Source organism: Aquarana catesbeiana, linkage group LG05 (assembly GCF_042186555.1).
Source record: "Aquarana catesbeiana isolate 2022-GZ linkage group LG05, ASM4218655v1, whole genome shotgun sequence".
NCBI classification, from domain to species: domain Eukaryota; kingdom Metazoa; phylum Chordata; class Amphibia; order Anura; family Ranidae; genus Aquarana; species Aquarana catesbeiana.
The window spans coordinates 395,558,770-395,584,977 of NC_133328.1; the positions used below are offsets into that span (position 1 = coordinate 395,558,770).

At 41.5% G+C, this 26,208-nt stretch overlaps 1 protein-coding gene across 2 annotated transcripts in view; it reads left to right on the top strand.

The window, feature by feature from the left end:
• JARID2 (jumonji and AT-rich interaction domain containing 2) overlaps positions 1 to 26,208 on the top strand; it is a 342,752-nt gene that overhangs the window by 99,181 nt on the left and 217,363 nt on the right. The window lies entirely within an intron of this gene.

Consider the following 26,208-nt stretch of genomic DNA (forward strand, 5'->3'; position numbering starts at 1 on the left):
GGAATTGTCCAGCCTTAGGTTAGGGTTTTTCTTTTATATTTGGCTTCAATACTGCTGAACCTTTCTCCTTGTTCCTTCAATGATTGAATAAAACTGAACGACTGAACAACGTCAACAGTAATCGTGGATAATGGGTTGGATGGCATACTGTGGTGGAAATTGTAGAAAGTTTTCAAGATGCCAGACCCCATCTTAATCGGCCGATTAACCGTTTGCTGAGATTTGTACCATTTGAGGTTGCTAGTAAACTTTGTTGGGCTCCTCCATATTGCTTTGTATGCCCACCCTTTCCCATAGCGAATTATATAAAAGCATTGCAGGAGCACAGTGGTCATCATTGCTTGAACTGATAGTTGCCAGGAATAAACAATCTTCTATGCAGTGGTTCGTAACCTTATTTGAGTCACGGGCCCCTTTAACAATCGAATGAAAGTCATGGACAGCCTCAGAAATATTCATATAAACACAGCATGCAGTGAATATATGTACATTATTGTATTGGAATTGTATTGCCTCATACATACAGTATATGACATATACAAAGTTTGAATAAAGTAAACAGTCTTAAAGGAGAAATAGGGCCTAAACTTTTTGGGTCACAGGAGTGCACTTAATTCTGCACTCCTGTGACCCAGGTTCAGCTAACATTGGGCCAAAATCTATTGTCAGCTGGGGTCACTCAGCCGGTCCAGACTCTGGAAGAATCTCAACTAATGTTGGGATCCATCCAGATGCCTGAGTGGTAGATGGCTCAGCCTCCCAGTGCACCACTGAGAGCCTGAGCCAGCCACTTCTGCTCCCTCCACAGCCTGGCACTCCAATGAGCACTGGAGGGAAGACCCCCCCCCCCCCCGAACTAGTGGGTTTTGAGAGGAGTTTTTCCAGCTGTAAAACAGCTATAACTCTGAAAAAAGCTGAAAACAGCTAAAAAACGTGGCTATTCTGCATTATAAGAAATTAAGGCTGAAGTTAGGCTTTAAAATATGAATTTTCTTTTCACTTAAACAATATGATATTGCAGTGTTTGTTCTGAACAGCTTTCAAGGTGAAAATTTGTGTTTTTCTGCATACCCTGCTATTTATGAATTAACAATCAACGTACATGAAAAGTGCACATATTTATGACATAATTGCTGCCTGCTTTTTTGTTTGATCAGATGTTGTAAAAATGTTAAAATAACCCAGGCGCCGATTGGATTTTGATGAGTAATATCGATGTCCAGTAAAGCTGGTGCTGTGAACAGCATGGAATCGATTGCATTCCTGAACTTACCCAAGTGTCTGTCAGGCTGGAACCGTTGTTCTCCTATCGTAGTTTTATTATAGCAGGTTCTGACCTTGTAAATTGAAGCCTCTCAGTCAATCACCCTCTCTGTGTTTCTGGAGAGCAATAAAAGCATTCATGAGATTTTGTAAGTAGAAACATATGTTTTCTAGCTCTCATATTCTTTTGTTTACAAAGTCAGTATGCTGTGCTGTCATTTTAAACAAAAGAGATAACTGCAATATGTGTGTGTTTGGAATGCTAATGCATTAAGCCTACTGCTTTTCCAATGCTTGAAGTGATTGTAAAGTTATTTTCTTTCTAAATAACAGATGTGTCATACTTGCCGGTTCTGTGCATAGGTTTTGCACAGAGTGGCCACCTCTTCTTGGGCCCCCTGCCGACACTTTCAGTTCCTCCTCTCCTCTTTGTGCCATCATAGGAAGGCTTATTCTTAGGTGGAAAGCATGTGGGCTCAAGCCCGAGCTGGGTTTTATGGGCTACTGTATATTATTAGTATACTCACGCTTTTTGTAGGTGCCTGAATAAATGTTTTTATAATTGCTGTGAAACTTGTTTTATGAGTGTTTTCTTTCATTTGTAGCCATAGGAAATGTTTCTAACTACTTTTTGGCCTGCCAGAATGCTGCAATCCCCATATGTAAAATTATTATTTTTTGTTATCTTTGTTAGCATTGATAGGGTTTTCAGACTTGCAGGCACAATGAAAAGATTTTACCATGAGCTTCCAAGCTCTGATCACTCAAGCTGGCCTATTTATAGCAATGAAGGACATGTAGAGCAGGACAACATACCCAGTCTAAACCTTATTGTGGTAACACTATAGAAATAGCCTAAATAATCAAGGCCTAGTGATATTCCCTTGTCTATATGTCTGCGATCGCCCATGGTTATGGCCGCAATCATAGTATGTTGAGCACCATTATTCAGACCAGTACTTAGCTCAGTATTTTGCTTTATCTATCACAGGTGGGAGCCAGCATCCTCTCACTGCTTACAACAGCAATCTTAGACATTTAAATCCACAGCATGGGAGGCCTGCTGACTGTTTACAAAAGACTTGCTGACTTGTAAATTCAAGCACTTGCATATGATTGTGCAGTGACTCACACCGAAAAGAATCCAGTGTTTTGAATCCACATCACAAGCTTCTGTAATGTAACTGTCTTTTTATGCTGAGCAATTGTAATTACACAGTTCTCTTAACCCTTTACAGCTGGCTTGCTTTTTTAGAGATTTTTTTTTTTTATTCAGGTTGAAAAGGAACACTTTCCTAAATAATGTGTGAAAAAAAAGTTGCAATTTTTTTTTTTTTTTTAATTGATTAGATTTAAAGCATTTTTTGACATTACAACAAAAGCATCTTTAAACACTGGTGGACCTGGGCCACTGACTTGGCTGTCATTATAATTGTTGTAACGCGTGGCAATGCATGGTAAATTTGTAACGATGCCACCAACATACTGAAGCAATGCGCATGCAATACAGTGAGGCACCACGTACCATAGTTGCATTGTGAATACAGCCAGGTTTTAGGACTTTTTCGTTTATTGGCACCCTATTGATTTCAATGGGCTGCCTTAACACAACCCACACAACAACGTGTTAACACAGTTTGCTCAATATGTGTCCGGCTGCACTGCCCAGCACAGTCCCAATGCATACAGTGCTCAGCATAAATGAGTACATCCCTTTTTAAAAAGTAAGATTTTAATCAATATCTCAATAAACAATTTCCAAAATTTTGACAAAACTGAGTCTTCTAAAACATTTGTTTAGCTCATTACATTAAAGTAAGGATAATATAACTTGGATGACAAAATCTTCAGTTTTACTCAAATTAATTTATACAAAAATGAATACGCCCCACAACAAAATCTACTACATCTAGTATTTTGTATTACCTCCATGATTTGTAAGGACCGCACCAAGTCTTCTAGGCATGAATGAACAAGTTGGCGACATTGCAACATCTATCTTTTTCCATTCTTCAAGAACAACATCTTTTAGAGGTAGGATTCTGGATGGAGAGTGATGCTCAACTTGTCTCTTAAGAATTCCCCATAGGTGTTTGATTGGGTTCAGATCAGGAACCATACTTGGCCACTGAATCACTTTCACCCTGTTCTTCAGAAATGCAACAATGGCCTTAGATGTGTGTTTTGGATCATTGTCATGTTGGAGAAGTGCACAACAACCAAGGGCATGGAGTGATGGTAGCATCTTCCCTTTAAATATAGAGCAGCACATTCATGATACCATAAATGAAATGCAGCTCCCCTACACCAGCAGCACTCATGCAGCCCCACAGAAGGCACTGCTGGCACCATGAATTTTTCTTTGTACGCTTCACCTTTGCGATGCCATACAGTTTTGAAGCCATCAGTATCAAGCACATTTATCTTGGTCTCATCACTCCAGAGAACTGAGTCCCAGTAGTTGTCTTCTTTTTCAGCATGGGCCCTGGCAAATTCTAGGCAGGGTTTTTTGAGCATGGGCATTAAGAGAGGCTTCCTTTGTGGACGACGCTCATGCATGCCATTCCTCTGCAGTGTATGCCGTATTGTCATGAGATCACCCTAGTTGGGCTTTCTACTTCTTTAGCGAACTGAAGTGAACTTGCATGGTGGTTTTCTTCAACCCATCTCAGAAGATGCTCCTGTTGAGGTGTTAACTTCAATGGACAGCCTGGATGTCTCAGTGAGATGGTTGCAGTTCCATCTTTGTTAAAATTTTGTATCACTTTTTCTACAGTATTCTGGCTGATAAGTAAAGCTTTGCTGATCTTCTTGTAGTCTTCACCTTTCTTGTGTAAAGAAATTATTTTCTTTCTCATGGCTTGTGACATTTCTCTTCCATGTGGTGCCATTGCTGACAGCATTAAATGGGAAGGGGTTTTCTTTAAGTATTGTCCTTTTATAATCAACTTCCTGCTTGACACCTGTTTAATGAATAACGCAACTCAAACTTTAGCTTGGCTCTAAGACTTCCATTAGGCCCCATTCACACTAGCGCGTTTTTTGATGCATTTTGCATTTTGCAGAAATGCACGGGAATTTTTTAACATGGGTTCCTATGGAACATGTTCACATCAATGCTTTTTTGTATCTCTGCGTTTTTGGAAAGGGTCGGGGACTTTTTTTCATGCAAAAAGCAGCGTTTTGCATGTAATGGTTTTCAATGGACAAGCATCAAAAACGCAAGTGCAGCGTTTTTGCAGCGTTTTTGGTGCGTTTTTGGTGCTTTTTTGCCGTTTTTTTTTTTTTTTTTTGTTCTTTTTTTGTAATTTTTTTTTAAGACTGTAAAAAAAATGAAAAAAAAAAAAAACAAAAACGCAAAACGCAAATCGCGGCAAAAACGCGGCTCAAAAACGCGGCAAGCATGAAAAAAAAAACCTCCAAAAACGCTCAAAAGCAACATGCATAGGTGTGAATCGAGCCTTAGGGGGTATTCATTTTTTTGCATCGTGGACTTATTGTCCTGTAAAGAAGTCCTGATATTTGAAAAACAAATTAAATTGCAGAGACTGCTTCAACCCTCAAACCTATATACTGAATATGTACAAGCTTCCAAAGTAGCTGCGCTTACCCCTTAAATACTTCACCATATAAAGTGCTTAAAGTGCTCCATAACTGATCCAATCCAAAAATAAACATATAACTTTAAAGCAATTCATAAAAACTATTCACTTAGGAAACAATCCAAATCGTGTGTAAAAGTTGTTCATGAAAAATTTTCATAAAAAGCGCCCAAGTGCCAATGGAAACAAATTCATATAAGAGTACATACGTAAGAGCCCTTGCACACTGGGGCGGTTTGCAGGCGCTATTGCGCTAATAATGGCGCCTGCAAACCGCCCCGAAAGTGCCGCTGCTGTCATCCCAGTGTGAAAGCCCCGAGGGCTTGCACACTGGAGCGATGCGCTGGCAGGACGGTAAAAAAAGTCCTGCCAGCAGCATCTTCGGAGCGGTGAAGGAGCGTTGTGTATACCGCTCCTTTACCGCTCCTGCCCATTGAAATCAATGGGACGGCGTGGCTATACCGCCGGCAATGCGCCTCTGCAGAGGCGCTTTGCGGTGGTATTTAACCCTTTCTCGGCCGCTAGCGGGGGGTAAAACCGCCCCGCTAGCGGCCGCATACCGACGGTTTTACCGCCGACGCCGCCCCCCGCCCCAGTGTGCAAGGGCTCTTAATAAAAGTTCATATAGATTCATTAAATTCACAGTGATGCGTTAATAGTGCAATGAAATCCTATACGAGTTTGTATCCATTTGCACTTTTTTAATGAAAGTTTTGATGAACAACTTTTGCACATGATTTGTATTGTTTCCTATGTGAATTGTTTTTTTTTATATGATTTGCTTGAATGTTATGTTGTTTTGATTGTATCATTTATTGAGCAGTTTTGTAAACGGAGTTCTCAAAATGTCATGACCCATAAGGGTCGGTTCACACTGGGGCGACTTGGGATCCGACTTGTACGCCCTCAAGTCGCCCCAAGTCGCCCCAAGTCGCTTTGCATTTAGGTTAACATGGTAGGCAATGGGAGCGTCTTAATTGACACTACTGAAGTCGCTCCGACTTCAGAAAAGACTCCTGTACTACTTCTATCCGACTTGTAGGCGACTTGTACCCATTCAACTCAATGTAAGTCGCCTGCAAGTCGGATCTCTCTGTAAAGTCAAGCGACTTTGCAGAGAAAACCCCTCCCTCCCCCCCTCCCTCCCAGAGAGGTGATTGGCCACAGGCGAAGTCGCCTGTCATGGAGGCGACTTCAAGTCGCCTCGTAATTTGCCGAAGTCGCGCTAAAGTCGCGCTGAAGCCGCGTTGAAGTCGCGGTACAAAGTCGCGCTAAAGTCGTGTTGCCCATGTGTGAACCGACCCTTAAAGAAATTTAGAATGTCACCTTTACCTTGTAGAAGCATACTGGAAAAAAATCACTGGTGTTGGTGTCACCACTTCTATGGCTATCAGCATTGCATCAGTCTTGCCCTTATGCTTGGTGTGCATCTTTGTATAGGAAATTTGTGTAAAGTTGCTTTAGAATAAATAATATGACAAAATGAAGATTGCCACATTCTGTTGTAGCTATGTGTGCATGGGCCTGATTCAATTATAATCAAACAACAGATCTTTTCTCATTTAGCCACACTGACAAGTGGCACATTTGGTGTCCAAGTGAAGTAGCAAAATCTGTGTATTGCATATTTTCAGTCTCCTAAAAAAAAGTCAGAGCCATATTTGCCATAGTAAAGCCTAATAGTGGTTAAAATAAACTTTGCACCCCTGAAATTCTCAATAAAACAAAAAACTATGTTCTATGATATACTTCCCGTTCCCTGCCTTCCCCAAGGCAATGGTGACACAAGAAGGTGATCCTGTAATGTGCTGCAGTGTCTTCAAGTAAAATGTGGAATATGCCGCATTCCCATGGATCTTGTTGGAAGAATAATGACGACATCCCCTGCATTACTGAAGCCAAGGGGAAAAGGTGAGTATATTATCTAACATTTTTTCCCCTACAGGCATTTTTGAAATGTTCAGCATTTCAACAATAGGGAGTCACAGTTAAAAAGCAAACCTTTGCTGCTTTAGGGTTTGTTGTGAAATTGCTTTATTATAGGTAGTCAAATGTTGCACATGGATGGTAAAACATATGACTGCAGTTTATAGTAGACAGAAAGCAACACCACCATGCACAGAGGCCAAGAAAAATAAGGTTTCCATCTCAGTAAACCACTCTTCCTGAAGCAGCTGAAGTGGAACTAAATCCAGAAAATGAAAACACCTTATTTTAAACTCCAGTATTCATTGACTTGGGATGTGGGATGGATTTTTCATAGAAATACAGCACTGAAAAGCCTTCTGAATGTTTACGTCTGAATGAACAGAGCTAGATTGAGTTCCAGTGAAAAATACCAGTCACTACAATACGTAAGGATTAGTTGTACCTTTTTTATAAGGAAAATTATCAATCACAACATTCATTGCAGGATAATTTTTTTGGTATGTTTATTTATTATTTATTTATTTCAGGTACTTATATAGCGCCGTCAATTTACGCAGCGCTTTACATATACATTGTACATTCACATCAGTCCCTACCCTCAAGGAGCTTACAATCTAAGGTCCCTAACTCACATTCATACATACTAGGGACAATTTAGATAGGATCCAATTAACCTACCAGCATGTCTTTAGAGTGTGTGAGGAAACCGGAGTACCCGGAGGAAACCCACACAGGCACAGGGAGAACATGCAAACTCAGGCAGGTAGTGTCATGGTTGGGATTCGAACCAGCGACCCTTCTTACTGCTAGGCGAAAGTGCTATCCACTACACCACTGTGCCACCCCTATATTTTTTACCAGTATTATAGCTGGTCAAGGGTATTAAAAGATTCTAGAGCCCAAAGCTTTTAAATTGAATTGTACAATAAATAAGAAATACATTCACAGTTGTGTGTATAAACGTGGAAAAATAGTTTATACAATAGATTATTTTTCTATAATAACTTGCTATACTTAAGATACTTACAGATTCAAAGGAAAATGAAAATACATTTGGCTTATTTCAGCCCAAAGATATTAATAGTTTATAAAATAGAATTAAATTTAAAAAAAAATCCAGAGGAAAATAATAATTAAAGGGAAAAGGAGAATAAGGAGTTAATTAGGCTGATTAGAGTAAATTAATGGTTAATAAGGGGTTAAACAGAGAAACAATTGATTAACCCCCCCCCCAAAAAAAAAAAAAAAATTTACTTGACAAGGTTGCTTTAAGCTGAGTTCATTTGCAGACCAAAGTTCATCCCCTTGAAATGTAAATGAATAAACAGAAGGACAGATAAGAAGATACAATGTTTCTCTTTATCTGTCTCTTTCAGGGCTGAGCAACTTTGTTGATAAACGTTGCCAGCTGCTTTTTTTTCTTTGACAGCTGTGAGCAGGGGAACTGCTCTGCAATTTTTACATAAATCGTGGAAATGCTGGATTAAGATTGTGTGACCGCAATCTTTTAACAATTTAATCGTGCAGCTCTTTTTTATATAAAAAAAAAAAAATATATATATATATATATATATATATATATATATATATATATATATATATATATATATATATATATATATATATATATATGGAACATTGTGTCTAAACTGTCTTATGTATTTTGTAATCCAAAACCTATTGTTTTTCTGGAGCACTATGTTTGTATTGTCTTGTTTGAGCCTTGCTTCTAAACTGAAACTGAGGTTGAGGCTGTCATTTCTTTATTAGAGGAGCAACTATACTATAAGTGCTGCAGGAGTGTGAGGGGTGCTTATCGTGTTTAGTGTTTTAGTGTTCCCGTGGCCCCATAACATGGAATGTGGGAATACATGCCATAGACTGTGCAGTACTCTTAGGCCTAGTTCACACCTATGCATTTTTTAGCACAATTTCAGTTTTGCAGAAACAGACTACAGTCCATTTAACATGGTTTCCTATGGATCATGTTCACATCTATGCATTTTATGGATGGGGCCAGGGACTTTTTCTGGTTTTTGGTTCCATGGACTTCAATGGATCAAAAGCGTGTATTGAAAAATGCAAATTGCACCTGGAAAATGCAAACTGCAACCTGCATAGGTGTGAACCAAGCTTTAAAGAGATTTTTCTGACAAATTTGGGCCTGGGGCTGATGGCTATTTTATTGCAGACAATTCTAGGTCAGTAGTTTTTCATTTTGCAAAATTCCAAAAATAGCACACTAATATAAATCCATTAACCCCTTCACATCCTAATAAATGTGGTGCTTGTGCATTTACCATTAATTTGAACACTGCATGTGGCATGTTTTAAAAATGCATTGCACTGCAAGGTTTTGAAGAGCTAACAATGGGAATCAATGGTTTTTCAACATATTCTGCCTCCTGGTATGTTATGTTTTGTTGCGGAAGACTCTCAGTTTGGGGCTTTGACAATTGAAAACAAATGAGATTTTACTGTCCAAAATATTTTTGTCCCCTATCCTCTCTTACCTTCTTAACCATTGATCTATCTTTTAAAATCTGCCTGCTTATTCCAGTTCAGCGCATAACTGTTTAATAAATGAATGGTTGTAAAAAACAAACAAAAAATATTGACAAATTACATTTATTATTTGCTGAAAGTCCAGGCTGTTTTGAATAACTATTATGGGAAGTAAAAATGCCACCTGATCCCAATACAGTTACCCCTTGGGATATGAGTACCGCTGATTGGGAAACAGTACTGTAATGTATTCCTACTCATACCTGTCATAAGTGGCTGCCATTTTCACCCTCCATCTGAAAATGCCAGTTCCCCGGCTGTCTCTGGCTTTTGTACTTATGAACCGCATAGCTGTAACAAGGATACAGTCAGTGGAATTAGAATAAAGTCACAAATTCTAATCTGCATGCCTGGGGTCAGTGATGCAGAATGTTTTGATGCCCACGTTTCGGCATGACAGGCAGAAAACTGACATTTTCAGGAGATCAACAGCCCATGTAATTCTACAGTCTAAATCTACTGTGGGGTGTACTGATTTTTGCTGCCTAACATAGACTTTACAAAAATCTTAGCAGACCTCCAACAATTTTTTTTAGAAGTTTTGGCCGATGAATGCTCTGGATGCATCATGTTGGTGTTGTGCCAGGTTTCATGCAGCCTAATCCAGTTTTAACTGCTGCGTTACAAGAACCATTTGCTTCTGTTCTCAAAAAATGAATTGCATGGTCATTTGTTTATACTTGACGATTCTTGCTGTATTTACATTTCGCAGAATGTTTTATTCTCATTATTAAAGAGCGATAATGGCCAACATGTGACTTTGTAGCGTAAGTCCTGTCAGCTCACAACATTTGAGAGCCATAGTTTGGATACCTGCACACTTGTGAAACAGATTCAGATCTAAGTTACTAGATACTGAAGTCACGAGGTCTGTGCCAAAGGAAAAACCTTGGTTTGAGAGTAACTTGGTTTGAGAGCGTTTTGCAAGACCAGCAAAAGTTTTTAATACATTTTTACTTGATATACAAGCGATGTCTTGATATAAAAGTAGCGTCATGTCACAACAGAGAAGAGAGGCGCCTCTAAAGCCGCATACACACGAGTGGAATGTCCGACAGAAAAAGTCTGACGGAAGCTTTTCATCGTCTATTCCGATTGTGTGTATGCCTCATCGGACTTTTTTTTCCGAAAATTCTGATGGACCTAGAAATGGAACATGTTCTAAATATTTCCAACGGAACCAATTCCTAACGGGAAAACCGCTCATCTGTATGCTGTTCAGACGGACCAAAAACAACGCATGCTCTGAAGCAAGTACGAGACGGAAGCTATTGGCTACTGGCTATTGAACTTCCTTTTTCTAGTCCCGTCATACGTGCTGTACGTCACCTCTTTCTGGATGGTTGGACTTTGGTGTGACCGTGTGTATGCAAGACCGCTTGAGCGAAGTTCCGTCGGAGAAACATTCGGAGTTTATTCCGATGGCAAAACCGGTCGTGTGTACGTGGCATAAATGTAGCTATATGGTTACATTTAATGAAGATACAACATTTAGCTACATAGTGCTACACCTAGAGGTGCCTCTCTTTTCTTTAAAGGGGTTGTAAAGGTAAAATTTTTTTTTTTTTAAAATAACAAACATGTTATACTTACCTTCACTGTGCAGCTCGTTCTGCACAGAGTGGCCCCGAACCTGGTCTTCTGGGGTCCCTCGGCGGCTGTTTCAGCTCCTCCCCGCAAGCATTAACCACCTTAATGCGAGCTCCCTCGCATGGTGGTTAGTGCTTGCGGGCGCGCTCCCGTGATACAGCCGGCGGCTATAGCCGCTCACTGTATCACTCGGCCCCGCCCCCCATCGCGCTGCGTCATTGGATGTGATTGACAGCAGCGCGAGCCAATGGCTGCGCTGCTTCCAATCCATCCACTGTAGCCAATCAGCGGCCAGGGTGAGCGGAGGAATAGATGTCGGGAACGCGAAGCTGACTTTCGAGGCGTCAGGTAAGTAAAACGGGGGGGCCGGGGGCGGCGGTATTGTCAGAAGTTTTTTCACCTTAATGCATAGAATGCATTAAGGTGAAAAAATTTTTACCTTTACAACCCCTTTAATACCCTGTATCTCCTTCTGGATTTTGCTTCTAATCCCCTTGTGGAGGCTGCCATTCGTGGATAGACATTTTATAGTTACACAACCTGGTCACATTGCTATAATCTTTTTTTATATAGACTATAAACTGAAGGACTTATGCATAAATTATTGTGGAATTAATCATTTGAGTTTCCATGATTTCTGGAACAAATTATGCTCGTAATCCAAGGTTTTACTGTATTGCATTTTTACATGGTCTCACTAGCTCCCTCTTTGATTTGCCGGTACTGGTTTAAGCTGTGGCCTCTATGCACACTGTGCACTAATGTTACATTGACATACACTTACAGTAAGCCCAGCTTTGTAACACAATAAACTAAACCCATATACATTGCTACTCAGTCCAGATTTGTCCACACGGTATCCATTTATTTTCACTTCAGGAAGGAGAAATCTATAACAAGGCTATTTAAAATTGAAACTGTTGGCAAGCATCCTTATTAAAAAAAAAAAAAAAAAGCCAGACTCAGCTGAAACTGGAATGAACATGGGTTCAAATGTTTAGATTTATATTGCTCTGTACTGATGCATCCAAACAACAATACATTGTATATAAACTGCCTAGGGGCTGTTCACACTAGATGTGGTGCAAGAATCAAAATCACAAGTTTTTCCCGCACCACACAAAAACATGCCTTTTGCAGCCACGCTCAGGTTCCAATTCCTAATGGGAACTGCCACGCACCTAGCAAATGCATGCCCTTTTGCACCCGGTAAAATACATGGGGCCACAGTACTATGTGTTTTGGTGCAGCGCAATTTTAAAAATTGTGGTGGCATATTTTTTGCACATTTCTCACCATAGGGCTTCCCATTAAAAAAATGTAAGCACTCAAGATGTACCTCCTGGCGTGAAGGAGGCCTAAAAGTATATTTCCGCCTTCACATTCATATTTGGGGAAACCCCCGCCATATATTTTTGTGTTTCCATTCATACATCATACCTAAAAAAAAAAAAAAAAATTCTTAACGCTCTAGTTAGTTCTTTGGAGCAGGGATATATACAGAACTGCATAGGCAGCTTGTATTGTTCAGAATAGCTTGCACTGTTCTTATTCAGGGACCCAATGTTGTCCCATTCATTAAAAATTCTAGGCAGTTGCATGTTATATGCTATAGTACTATGGTTCTGCCCATACACCTATAGTACTATGGTTCTGCCCATACACCTATAGTACTATGGTTCTGCCCAAGCACCCATACACATCCATATGAAAAGTTAAGGACAGGGACAGGTAACTAAGTAAACTGCAATGACATTGCATCGCCAGTAGGAATCGTGTTTATGTTTTGTATAATCCTACAGATCAGATTTTTTTTTTTTTTTTTTTTTAGATCTCCTAAATTGTGACCATTGAAGAACCCCTTTTATTCACAGGTTCCATTATTTTTTAAGGGCACCTGGAGTTCCGTTTTAAATGGAACTATATTATTATGACTTATGTGAATAGAAGACCACATTTTAGGAGCCCTTTCCACAAAAATCCAGGAAATTCTAGAGGGTTCACAATTTGTTCCTGCCACTGTAACAATGCACAGTCCACAGAAAAATATATTGTTATATATATTTATTGTTTTTGTTTATTGCACATTCCTCTATTGTTGCATATGTGGACAGGATGCAATTTATGTTTCTATAATCAAATGATTGGCCAGCTAATAAATAAACAATGATTTATGATGACCTTGTGTTCAACACACACCACTACAGCACTCCTCTGCAGTAGAAATGAACTGTGTCCTTTGTTTTATTAACTACTTCAGCCCCGGAAGGTTTTACTCCCTTAATGACCAGCCCATTTTTTGCGATACGGCACTGCGTTACGTTAACTGACAATTGCGAGGTTGTGGGATGCTGTACCCAAATAAAATGAATGTCCTTTTTTCCCACAAATAGAGGTGGTATTTGATCACCTCTGCGTTTTTTTTTTTTTTTTTTTAACTGACAATTTTTTATTATTTTTTCACAAAAATATACAAATCTGCAGCATTGGGTACAGAAAATAAAGTTTGTAATATTACAGGTCAATCTAACAAACAATCAGCTGACCTTTGAACGATGAATCTGTTCGGTGCAAACATTTCGTGATTAAACAGGATGAGTTTGCTGGATTATTATACATCTCAAACAGTATATCCATTAATACCCTTTGCATAAGTGTATAAACATATAAAAGAGAGAAAGGAAAAAGAGTAGAGAAGAAGGGAGAGGGGAAAAAGGACAGCGATCCGCCTCCAGAGCCCAGGACGGCCCGAGAAGGAACAAGCCATAAATACGCAAATGACACAGAGCGTTAGATCGCAGGAGTCTCCAACAGGACCCAAGGTTCCCAAATACGGTTATGCTTATCAAGAGTATCGTTTAATGAGGCCGTAACATATTCCATTTTTTTTTTACATCTCTGATCCTGGAGTGCAGCTCAGACAGTGAGGAGGGTTCCCTCTTTTTCCACTTTAGAGCCACCAAACATCGTGCTGCAGTGAGCACATGAGCTAAGAGTTTTTTTGATATTTTAGAGAAGGTGGTAGGTGGGAGACCTAAAAGAAAGATCTTCGGATCGAGGAGCACCCCAGTATCAAAGATGGACTGGAGTAGGGATTGTACCATACACCAATAGGGGATGATTAGAGGGCAGGTCCAATAGACATGAAATAACGTCCCCCTATCTTTATAACATCGCCAACAACGGGAATCTGCCGCGGGGTATATGGAGTGGAGCAGATCAGGGGTCTGATACCAGTAGAATAGAATCTTATATTGATTCTCTTTGTAAAGCGTGCATATGGAGCTCTTAGTAGCCTGGGTCCATATGGATTGCCAGGTCTTTAAGGATAGGTTTGTGCCCAAGGCCTGTTCCCACTTATCCATATATGAATGCCGCGGCCCATCCGGTGAGAAATCTGTGACCAGGATCTGGTAGGTGTGGGAGATCATTCCTTTAGGGGACGAACCCTCTAAACATAGCTTTTCGAAGTCTGTTAGGGGAGAGAATCTTAAGTTCGGCACTAGTGATTGTGCGTAGTTGTAAGTAACTGAAAAAAGCCTGTTTAGGAATGTCAAAGGCGTTTTGCAGTTCTCAGAAGGAACTTAGCAATCTGGTTTTAGGATCAACTAACTGACCATAACGGAATAAGGTCTTATCCATCCAGAAATGAGACATCTGTGAGGTTAAGCTGTCAGGAATGTTGGGTGTAAATAAAAATGAGGTGACTGGGGAAGAAGTGGTAGAGAGCGGGTACGTAGATTTGGCACGTCGCTATAGTGTGCGTAAGAGGGCCATTGGTCCTAACAGTTGTACGCTGCCAGGTGGTATATCAGAACTCCAAAGCATGGAATTCGGGGTGGATGGGGGCTAATCATAGCTTCTCAATCTGTGTCCACCTATTATAGGCATGTAAAGTACACCAGGAGGCTACAGGTCTTAACTGGGCTGCTAGGTAGTACTTGGCTATGTTGGGGAACGCCAGTCCGCCTTGATTACGAGGAGCGTATAAAACCGATCTAGCAATGCGATGTCTTTTATAGTTCCAAAAAAAATTTATCAGGTCGCCCTGGAGTCTCTTTAGGTGTGAGGATGGGATGGGAATAGGGAGCGTCTCAAAAAGATATAAAAGTCTAGGTAATATCGTCATCTTCAGGGTTGCAAGTCTACCAAAAAGGGACAATTTCAAAGATTTCCATTTGGTTAGGGAGGCTCTGATAGAGGTAAACAGTTGGGGAAAGTTAGCTTTATATAGAGTCTCGTATGTGGGTGTGATATGTACCCCAAGGTATTTTAAGGAAGAGGACTGCCAAGAATAATTAAATGTTTGTGAAAGTGTTGATAGTGTTTGATGGGATAGATTGAGAGGGAGGACCTCCGTTTTTGAACTGTTAATTTTATAACCCGAGAGGGTGCTATATCGATCTAACTCAGCCTGTAAGTTCGGAAGAGATATGAGGTTGGGTTAGAGTAAGAAGGACATCATCCGCGAATAAGGAAATCTTAAAATCTCTAGTACGGACTAGGATACCATGTATACTTGGGTTATTTCTGATATGGGCTGCTAGAGGTTCAATGCACAGGGCATATAGAAGAGGGGAAAGTGGGCAGCCTTGGCGAGTCCCGTTAGAAATCAGAAAGGTAGGGGAGGTGGCGAATTGAGTGCGGACCTGGGCCGTAGGGGCCGAGTATAGGTGGGTGATAGCTCGGAGGAATGGGCCTTCAATACCAGCCCGATTGAGGCATCTAGACTGAGCAGTATTGCCTTCAATTTGTTCCTGTTTGTAACCTCAACCAAGTCGATAACCCTCCGGGTGTTATCTCCGGCCTGTCGAGAAGGGATAAATCCTACTTGGTCTCTATGGACCAAGGACGGCATGAAGTTGTTTAATCTATTCACCAACAGTTTCGTAAAAATTTTTAAGTCTGTATTGAGGAGTGCTATTTGTCTGTAATTAGACGAGAGAGAATGATCTTTTCCTGGTTTTGGAATTAGTGTCAGGTAGGAATTTTGCATATCTCTGGGAATAGGTGTATCAGAGAGAAATAAATTAAAGAGGTTTGTCATGTGGGGAAGTAGATGTGGTAGGAACGTCTTGTAGTAAAGATACGGTAGTCCATCAGGTCCAGGGGCTTTGTTATTTGGCAACAGTTTAATCGTTTCTGTCACTTCCTCTTCTGTAATGGAGGCATTAAGAGTCTCCAGGGCAGAGGAGGTGAGCCTAGGGGTATCCGTGTCTGCTAAATAGGCGTGGATGGCCTGGGATAGGTCAGGAGGAGATGGGTTGTGCGGAACACTTGGGTCATTATACAGGGCTGAATAGAAATCATGAAAAAGCTGTGCTATTTTGTTAGGGTGAGATTGAAGGACACCGTTTGTGTCTCTAAGATGGGTAGTGGTAGTTGTTGCTGCCCTGTCGCGAAGTTGTTTCGCCAAGAGCGTATGTGGCTTATTGGCCTTGTCATAAGTCTGTCTGAGCCTAATCAGCGCCTTTTCTATCTTAACCAAGTCAATATCTCTCAATCCAGCCCTAACACTAACGAGTTCTCTAAAGGTAGCTAGGGACGGGGAGGAGAGCAGGCGCGCTTCTAAATGCTTAAGTTTGTCTAAAAGGGTACAGCGTGTTGCATTAGTGTTCCGTTTCAGGGCAGTGGAGAGCGAGATACATTGGCCTCGGAAGACTGCCTTATGGCCTTCCCACAGAGATGCGGCGGAAACCTCAGGGGAACAATTTTCCGCAAAGTACAGCTTCAGGGTTTGTTCCAATTCTACTCTAGATGGGTCATGTTTAATTAGGAAGTCGTTCAGACGCCAATGGCATTTACGAAAGGAGCTTGAGGAGAGTGCCAGGGAGAGTGTAATCGGGGCATGATCCGGCCTGAATATCTGAGTCCATGCATGTTCTCAGAGTCGGAGCATTGACAAAAAAGTAATCTAGCCGCGAGTGGGACTTATGGGGATGGGAGTAGAAAGGAAATTGTTTAGCTGATGGATAGGTGGTACGCCAGGTGTCGAACAGGGCATATTTTCTAGTTAGTTGGCGAAATAGGGTGGCTTTTCTATTGATAGTTACTTGGGTTTTCCCTTGACCCATAGAATGTTTATCAAGACCTGGAGAGTGGATCAGGTTGAAATCCCCTCCAATCACCAGGTATTGATGGGGGGCCTCAAAAAGGCGGTTAAAGACTTTGGACAAAAAAGGGATTTGATTCGTGTTTGAGGCATAGACATTGAATAAAGTGAGATTAGCACCTTTCCATAGGCCTCAGAGGATGAGGTAGTGTCCCAGTGGGTCTGAATATAGAGATTGTAACTGGAAGGGGGAACCTTGCTTAAAAAGGATTGCTACCCCTGCTCGTTTATGTGGACCAGAGGCCTGGTATATTTGAGGATAGTGTCTTCGCGCAAATGTCATGGTGCCCGTTTTAGCAAGGTGTGTCTCCTGAATGAAAATAATGTCAGCCTTAGACCGTTTAAACTCTCATAATGCTAGGCTTCTCTTAACAGTAGAGTTAAGGCCTTTTACGTTTAGTGAAAATATGTCAATCATGGTGGGTACATTGGGGGGGGAAATAGTAGCTTACCTAGTGGATTTTGTAGAGCCCCGGTGTATAGGAGGTCCACGAATCGGATCTCCAGGGTGGGTTCGGTTTGGAGGTCTGCGACCCCCCCCGAGCAAGAACCAGGTCCCAGAGATGGATGGCGTCCAAAAGGTTGAGAGGGAGAGGAACGAGAGGAATGGAAAAAACAGTAGGAAATAGGTAGAGAAAAAGGTACAAAAAAACCACAAAAATTAGTACAAAATTAAAGTTAGTTAACCATTCACAGTATAACCCACCTACATGAAGTGATAAGTTGGGAAACTCCGGAGGGCCCCCTCTGACATAGGAGGCAGGGGTGCCCCGTCAGGGAAAATAGAGAAGGGAGCCATTCGGAGATCCCCTGGGGGGAGGAGAGGATGGACCCAAGAAGGGGGTGACCCTCTCCCGGGCCTGCCTGCATCAATATTCAAAAAAAGAAAAACTAATTAACAGAAGGAACACGGAACCTGCATTTATCAACTGATAACCGTCATATCTATGATCATAACTATGACCCGAAGAAAGCTGATGAAACTATTGATTCGGGGAATTTTGAGCAATAATAAAATGTATTCTGTGGATCCTAAAGCATTGAAGTAAAGGTACAAGGGTTTTCCCTCTTCACAATGTTCCCCTAAAGTTTGTCCTTAAACAGAAGGAAAGAAAAAAGGGGGAGATATCCTTCCCAACTAGCCATGTGTGTTCTCCCCCCCCCCCGGAGCAGGAAGGGAGGGGGAGGGAGGGAGCAGAAATAGGGAGAAAAAGAAAAAAAAAAAAAGGGGGGGGGGAGGGAAAAAGGGGGGGAAGAGGTAGGGGAAGAGAGGGTGTGTGAGGAGAAGGAAGGATGAGGGGAAGGGGGGGTGGTATATCCCGGCTAGCTGTACGAATTCTATCTGATAATGAAATATGAGTGGTGTATCCGCGCAACGGAACAGAAAATTAAAAAAGTGGAGAAAATGGAAAAAAAATTGAAATAATGGAAGAAATCGCATAAAGGACTGCTGCCTCCACAGATGTGATTTCCACCTAGGTGGAAAAAACAGAAGGTAAGTGAAGGGTTAGTGTGTGGGTGTGGCGCTGTCCTAATTTATAGAAATACTTGGTAAATTGTGTGTAGCCAAATCCCATATATAAAGTCGCATAAACCAAAATTGCAAATAAAAAAATTCAACGAAAATAAAAACAAAACATAAAACAGCAAAGTGACTCCCTTTGGAGTGTGTAGGTGTAACGTTGTCCTAGTGGAGAAAAAAGTGGAGAAAATGGAAAAAAATGGAAGAAATCGCATAAAGGACTGCTGCCTCCACAAATGTGATTTCCACCAAGGTGGAAAAAACAGAAGGTAGGTGAAGGGTTAGTGTGTGGGTGTGGCGCAGTCCTAATTCATAGAAATACTTGGTAAATCGTGTGTAGCCAAATCCCATATGTAAAGTCGCATATAAAGTATAAACCAAAATTGCAAATAAAAAATTCAACGAGAATAAAACCAAACATAAAACAGCAAAGTGACCCCCTTTGGAGTGTGTAGGTGTAACGTTGTCCTAGTTTAAAAAATACTTAACATCTTTGTAAAACAAGGCAGGTATTTGTATAAATCTTGGTGACCAGGTGCTCGTGTCTTGTGATCATGCGGACACTCACCAGCTTCTTTAACCCCTGCGGGGGTAATGCGCAGTCACAGTGTATGCCACTGTGCGGCAATCCACAGGCTGTTTCTGGGTCACGGTGACGTTTTAGGCATAAGAGAAGAAAGAGGAGATTCCATAGCGTAAAACCATAAAACACTCTTTATTGAACGCAGATGACAGAATGGTACTCACATTTAAGCAGTTTATAATAGGCAACCAAATGTCATCAAAACAGGAGAGCGTCAGATTTAGGTTGGTGATCCTCTGGGAGATGATGCAAAAGCGTCAGAATAGGCCACGCCCTACGCGTTTCGTCATAGGGACGTCAACTGGAGCGTCCAGTTGACGTCCCTATGACGAAACGCGTAGGGCGTGGCCTATTCTGACGCTTTTGCATCATCTCCCAGAGGATCACCAACCTAAATCTGACGCTCTCCTGTTTTGATGACATTTGGTTGCCTATTATAAACTGCTTAAATGTGAGTACCATTCTGTCATCTGCGTTCAATAAAGAGTGTTTTATGGTTTTACGCTATGGAATCTCCTCTTTCTTCTCTTATGCCTAAAACGTCACCGTGACCCAGAAACAGCCTGTGGATTGCCGCACAGTGGCATACACTGTGACTGCGCATTACCCCCGCAGGGGTTAAAGAAGCTGGTGAGTGTCCGCATGATCACAAGACACGAGCACCTGGTCACCAAGATTTATACAAATACCTGCCTTGTTTTACAAAGATGTCAAGTTTTTCACTTAAATTGCACTGAGCACTAGTCACAATTTAACCTATGTAATTATTCAGCAATGTTATGTTTGTCAATCACTATATGGGGTTTTTATGCGGATGGAATAGCTTTGGCTAAAGTCATTTTTTGATTTCATCCCCTGTTCCCCTTCCCCCTCCCCCAATTCAAAGGGGGCCAACCTAGCCGTTAAATTTGCTATATGCGATTTTGTTTATATTTTGTTTATAATTTACATGCGATTTTACATGTGGGATTTGGTTACACACGATTTACAAAGTATTTTTTAAACTAGGACAACGTTACACCTACACACTCCAAAGGGGGTCACTTTGCTGTTTTATGTTTGGTTTTATTCTCGTTGAATTTTTTATTTGCAATTTTGGTTTATACTTTATATGCGACTTTACATATGGGATTTGGCTACACACGATTTACCAAGTATTTCTATGAATTAGGACTGCGCCACACCCACACACTAACCCTTAACCTACCTTCTGTTTTTTCCACCTTGGTGGAAATCACATTTGTGGAGGCAGCAGTCCTTTATGCGATTTCTTCCATTTTTCCATTTTTTTCCATTTTCTCCACTTTTTTCTCCACTAGGACAACGTTACACCTACACACTCCAAAGGGAGTCACTTTGCTGTTTTATGTTTTGTTTTTATTTTCGTTGAATTTTTTTATTTGCAATTTTGGTTTATGCGACTTTATATATGGGATTTGGCTACACACAATTTACCAAGTATTTCTATAAATTAGGACAGCGCCACACCCACACACTAACCCTTCACTTTGAATTCTATCTGATACTTATAGTCATAATCAAACATGGATTGCTAATATAAAGGAAAACCTTGCTAAATAGGCCCGTACTGTGGATAAATAAGATTAGCAAAATTTATCTACGGGCTCTCAGGTAGAAAAACAGAGAATGAACGGAATAGGTCTGATAACAAACATCAATGTGGAGAAGGAATTTAAAGAAGCATAAGTTCATCTCTGATGAGGTGGTGGGGAAGGGCCCGCAGAGTGCAGTCTTGTACGTTTCCGGCCAGTGACTTGGATCCAGGGGTCTGGGCGAGGCGGGGGTACCGGCAGCGGTTCCCACCCAGGAGTAGGTGGGACCGGGATATCCAATTCCCTGCAGAAAGATTGAAGATCTTCTGGATATCGGAGGGTTGTGGACCTCCCATCTTTTTTTGCCGTGAGGCTAAAGGGGAAACCCCAATGATAGCGAAAGTCATGTTCTCTTAACAAGATGCGAAGTGGTTGCAAGGATCGTCTTTGTTGGAGGGTGATCCATGATAAGTCCGGGAAAAGTTGGATGGAGGCCCCATCAAAATCAATGGCGTGCATGTTTCGTGCCTTTCTCATAATATCCTCCCTAAGGGTGTAGTTATGCACCCTACAGATCACATCTCGTGGTCGGGATCCTGGCCCACGGGGGCGTATAGCTCGGTGTGCTCGATCTAGCTTAACTCGCTGATGTTCCGGACGACCTAGTATGCTGTTGAAGATGGCTAGCAGAGTCACATGCAGGTCTTCATCCTGGGTCGCCTCCGGGAGGCCTCGGACCCGAATATTGTTACACCTACCTCTATTGTCGAGGTCTTCAAGATGGCGTTGGAAGTCTCTAAGGGTAGAGGCTTGTGAGGTTAGGCGATCATGTATTTGCGAAAGTTCAATTTTAGTGTCGCATGTTTCCTCCTCCAAAGATGTGACTTTGGTGGACAGTTGATGAAGGTCAGTGCGAAGCATGCTAATCTCAGATCTACAAGTGTCTCGTACTTCTTGGATGAGCATACGGAAGTCTTGTTTTGTGGGAATGCAGCGAACGTAGTCTCGCCAAGATGTGCATGCTTCAGGCTCCGGGTCAAAATCCGGTGTGGTATGAGCGTGAAAGCCCTGCACTACGGCCGAGTAAGAAGTTGGCATGGGGGATCCCCTCTGGGGTGGTAGTGGAGGGGGAGTAGTGTTGGGTTTTTTGGTTACTGATGGACCCTGCGGACTCCCTATGTGAAAATGAGCCCCCTGGAATCCTGATGGCTGCGAGGCCTGGGGAGGTGCTGGAGCCTGGGCTGTGTCTCTCTGGAGAGGGGAGAGAGAGGGGGCTCTGTCCTTGTGTGTCTGGGAGCGCTGTGGTAGGGAGCGGGGGGTCCCAGTCTGGAGCATAGGAGTCCCAGGAGGGAGATGGCTGGTTGGAGGATACAGAGGACGTGGGTCCTACGAGGCACGGGGGAAAAGTTTGTGACAGGCTGCCCAACATATGTCCTCCGGAGGGGGTCGGGGGGCCGATCGAGAGGCTGGCAGGGGGGATCGGAGAGTGTGTAGTCGGCAAGTCACCTTCGGATCCGTACCTGTTATTCCTGCGGTCTATGGAGACTTGTAGAGAAGGAGAGGGGACGGCTGCTGTGCATGGCGCCATCTTGGACTCGTGCTGTCCGGCCAGAGCTCCCTGCTCAAAATACTCGGTGATGAGCGGCGGGGGGACCGAGGAAGAGCGGGTGGTGTGTCCCCTGGGGTCCACTTCTTTGTTTTTGCGTGGTTTGCCCATGATGGATGGCGGAAAAGAGCAGGATCCAGCTGTGTGCAGGCAGGCCGGAACGGGAGCTTCAGAGAGACACGTCTGCCCGGGAAGCCATCCAAGCCACGCCCATGTGTGCGCGGTTTTTATTTTTTGCGCTATAAACAAAAAAAGACCATTTTGAAAAAAAAAAAAAACAATATTTTTTACTTTCTGCTATAAAACCTATCCAATAAAAAATGTTAAAAAAAATCAATTTAGGCCAATATGTATTCTGCTACATATTTTTGGTAAAACAAATCCAAATAAGTGTATATTGATTGGTTTGCGCAAAAGTGTCTACAAAATAGGGGATATATTTATGGCATTTGTATTTATTTTATTTATTTTTTAGTTGCAATGGCGGCGATCAGTGATTTTTAGCGGGATTGCGGCGGACAGATCAGACACCTAGCTGACACACTTTTTTGGGAACCAGTGACATTATTACAGTGATCAGTGCTAAAAAATATGCACTGGTACTGTATAAATGACAATGGCAGGGAAGGGGTTAACAGGGCCAATAAAAGGGTTAACTATATCCCCAAATTGTGCTTTCTTACTGTGGGGGGATGGGCTCACTGCATGGACACTGTGATCTGTGTTCCTCATTAGCAGAAACACTAGATCAGTGTCCATGCCTGACAAGCATGGTGGTCTGCTTGTTTACACCGGCAGACCGCCGCTCTGTCTCTGTGGGGAGCGATCGTAGTTGGACGGCGGACATTGCGTCCGCTGGGCCCACTGAATGGCTCCCCCTGTGGACAATCAGCGTGCGATCGCAGCTATTGAGGCGCGTGTGCACCCCCAGCCCAGTGACTATTGACAAAATCACGTACATGTACAAGATTTTGCGCAATAGAGCTGCCTCGCCACAGTATATGTATGGCAGACGGTCGGGAAGTGGGTAAATATGAACACTAAGTTGAGCGCTGGTTTGCACCACATCCTACTAAAAATAGCAGTGTATACAACGTTTTCACAAATTCTACAAATTCGATTTCCTCCTTCTTATTTGAAACCTAACCATTGTCTGCTGACATGGGTTAAATAACAAATTCTGAATGCTGTTATGTTTTTGTTAAAACATTGCAGAGATCTGATTAGAGTCCTTTCTTCATCTGGCCATACACTATGCTGATTTTTAACAATTCCTGATGAACTAGCCAAAATTCACTCTGGGTGGTTCTGTTGCCACTCTGCTGCCCAACATCCTTTAATCGAAAAATCAAGTCAGCTGGATAGAAAGTTTTTAGCTGAACAGCCACTGTTTGGGAATTCTGACATGCGTCCTTGATGGCTGTCAATTTAGTACAATAGGAACAGTAGGAGAAGCGTTCATCTGTATTGTAAAGCCTGGATGGAGGAAACTTTAACTAGCCTTGTTATGTAAACATATTGGTGTTTTGCAGGGATTGGTTGTATTAGTAGAAGTTTTCCTAAAAATTGCCATCTGTTGACTGTGTCGTGGTGCTTCTCTTCATACTGTTTATGGCCATGATGCTGTTTTTATGTCATTTTTTAGTTGCTTATGCATCTTGCTATTAGCTTTAAGGGTAGTTGGTACATTGTATAAAGCAGACATACCTTTTTGAATTGTTTCCAGCTGGTCATCTGTGTGCAGAGTATGCAATTATTTATCCAATTTTCTCATACTGATTGAGAAGACTCTAAAGTCAGAGGGCACTTGACAAGTGAAGACACAACACAGAGCTTGGACTCCAGCCAGAGCAAGGAGTTGGGGTTAGATCATGGGGTTAAGTGATAACAATGAGTATGTTGTTAAATACTGTGATCACTACTTCTGGCCTAGTAGCTGTATACATGAATAAATAAGATTTAATTGCCGCTGTTTAGTTTTCAGCTAAGCAGTGAAACTGCTGCCAAGGGATGGAAAGGCTGTTACAAATGGGAAATGGCTAAAGCTTTGAGATTAAATGAACAGTTTAAATTTCAATACAGCGTAGGACTATATAAGGTGTGTTTTTTTTTTTTTTAAGTAGTTTCCCATTGCTTCTTTTCTTCATCTATCTCGATTAGCAACATTAATCATTATATAATTATAATGTACAGTACTGACATGGAAATTTATAGATAGGCAACTCCTATCCTCATATTGATTAGTGGTTCCAAATTAATAACTATTGCAGTAGGGAACAGACACAAAAGATGCACTCCACATCTTTCCAAATAACTGTTCTGCTTTATTATGATGCAATTGAAGGTTTTTATACACATGATAACGTAAGTATCACATTAATATTACAATTGTACTTTTATGGTAACAAGGGGCATAACATAGGCAGACTATTTCTAATCAGGACTCGAAAGAATACAAACATGTAATGAAAACGTTATTAGTGCCGTGTGCGCAGTGAGGGCAGTGTGCAATACATACAAAATAGAATACAATTATATACAGAACTTACACATTTCCTTTACAGTACATACACACACATGCAGAATGTTTTGGTAAGACAGTCTCTGAATTGTTAATGCCACAATTGCACTGTTGTGCATGAGATAATCTTGAAAAGGCATTACAGTTAGAGGAACTGCAGTCTGCTCACATAATTTGTAATATAAACATCTTTGCCATTCTGCAGTTTCCCTCCAACCACTTTGCATATTATTTTATCTATACTGTGATTCTGTACTTGCCAAATATGCTCTAGAAATCTCCCTCTACTAAGTCTGTCTGCAGCTATTTTAACAGTGGGCAGCTGAAGCTGCTGCCTGTTCACTTCCTGGATTTACACACACACACACACATCTTCAGCTCTGCAGCCCTGCAGCTCTCATTGGCCCTCTTATGACTCATCCCCCCTCCCTTCCTGGCAAACTCTCAAGAGGGTGAGAGAGAGAGCTGTGCATGATGTCATAAGCCTAGGATTTTTACCAGACAAGAAACAGGAAGTGGGCTGTATAAGGTATTTACTGGCAGAAAAAAAAATGTTTTGCTATCCAAAGTTAAAACAACAAGAGCAGAAGATTTAATAGATGGAAAGATGAAAAAATGACTGAAGGGTCCGCTTTAATGTCTGTGCATGGCAACATATATTTGCAGTTGAATCTACATGTAAATACTTCAATTCTTAAAAGCCGAGCATTCATTGTGAATCTGCAGAGTTTTATTTACAATCTGAATAAAAAAGGAAATTTATGGTCGTCGTAAATTTAAAAAAGCTGTGCTCAAATAGGAAATATGTATGATTTTTAGGTGTAGGTTTAAAAATCAGCATGATGTACAGTAGCTAAGTTTATCTGTGTGTGTGTTAATGTGCTGGAAAAATAGTTTCTATGTATTTTTGTTATTCTATATGGGCAGCTATATTTGCTTCTCACATATGAAGGCTCTGCTTCCTGTTTTGCAATGGTACATAGTGGCTGTGCTTTGTTGTTCTTTCTCGCAATTCAGGTTGATGAGTCAGCCATATAATTAAAAGCAATGCTCTCCACTTGTGGCTGTTTTATCTGAGCATGTGGTAGGCAGGGAAACTGAATGAGGCTCAGGTAAATGCATAGCTCCCTCTAGTGGTTAATCCACAAATCTCTAAATTTGAAAGTCACATAAAAAATGTAATGTATCTTCAAAATAGTTGCTTATTAAAAATGCACCCCATTTCCGTTCAAAGTAAATTAGCCTTTTGACGTGTGTGTCTGTGCCTGTGAAGCACCTGCACACCGATTCAGGTCTCTTCCCTCCTACTCCTCTTGGCTGACTAGCCTTAGTATTACACTAATAAGACTAGACATTATAGCC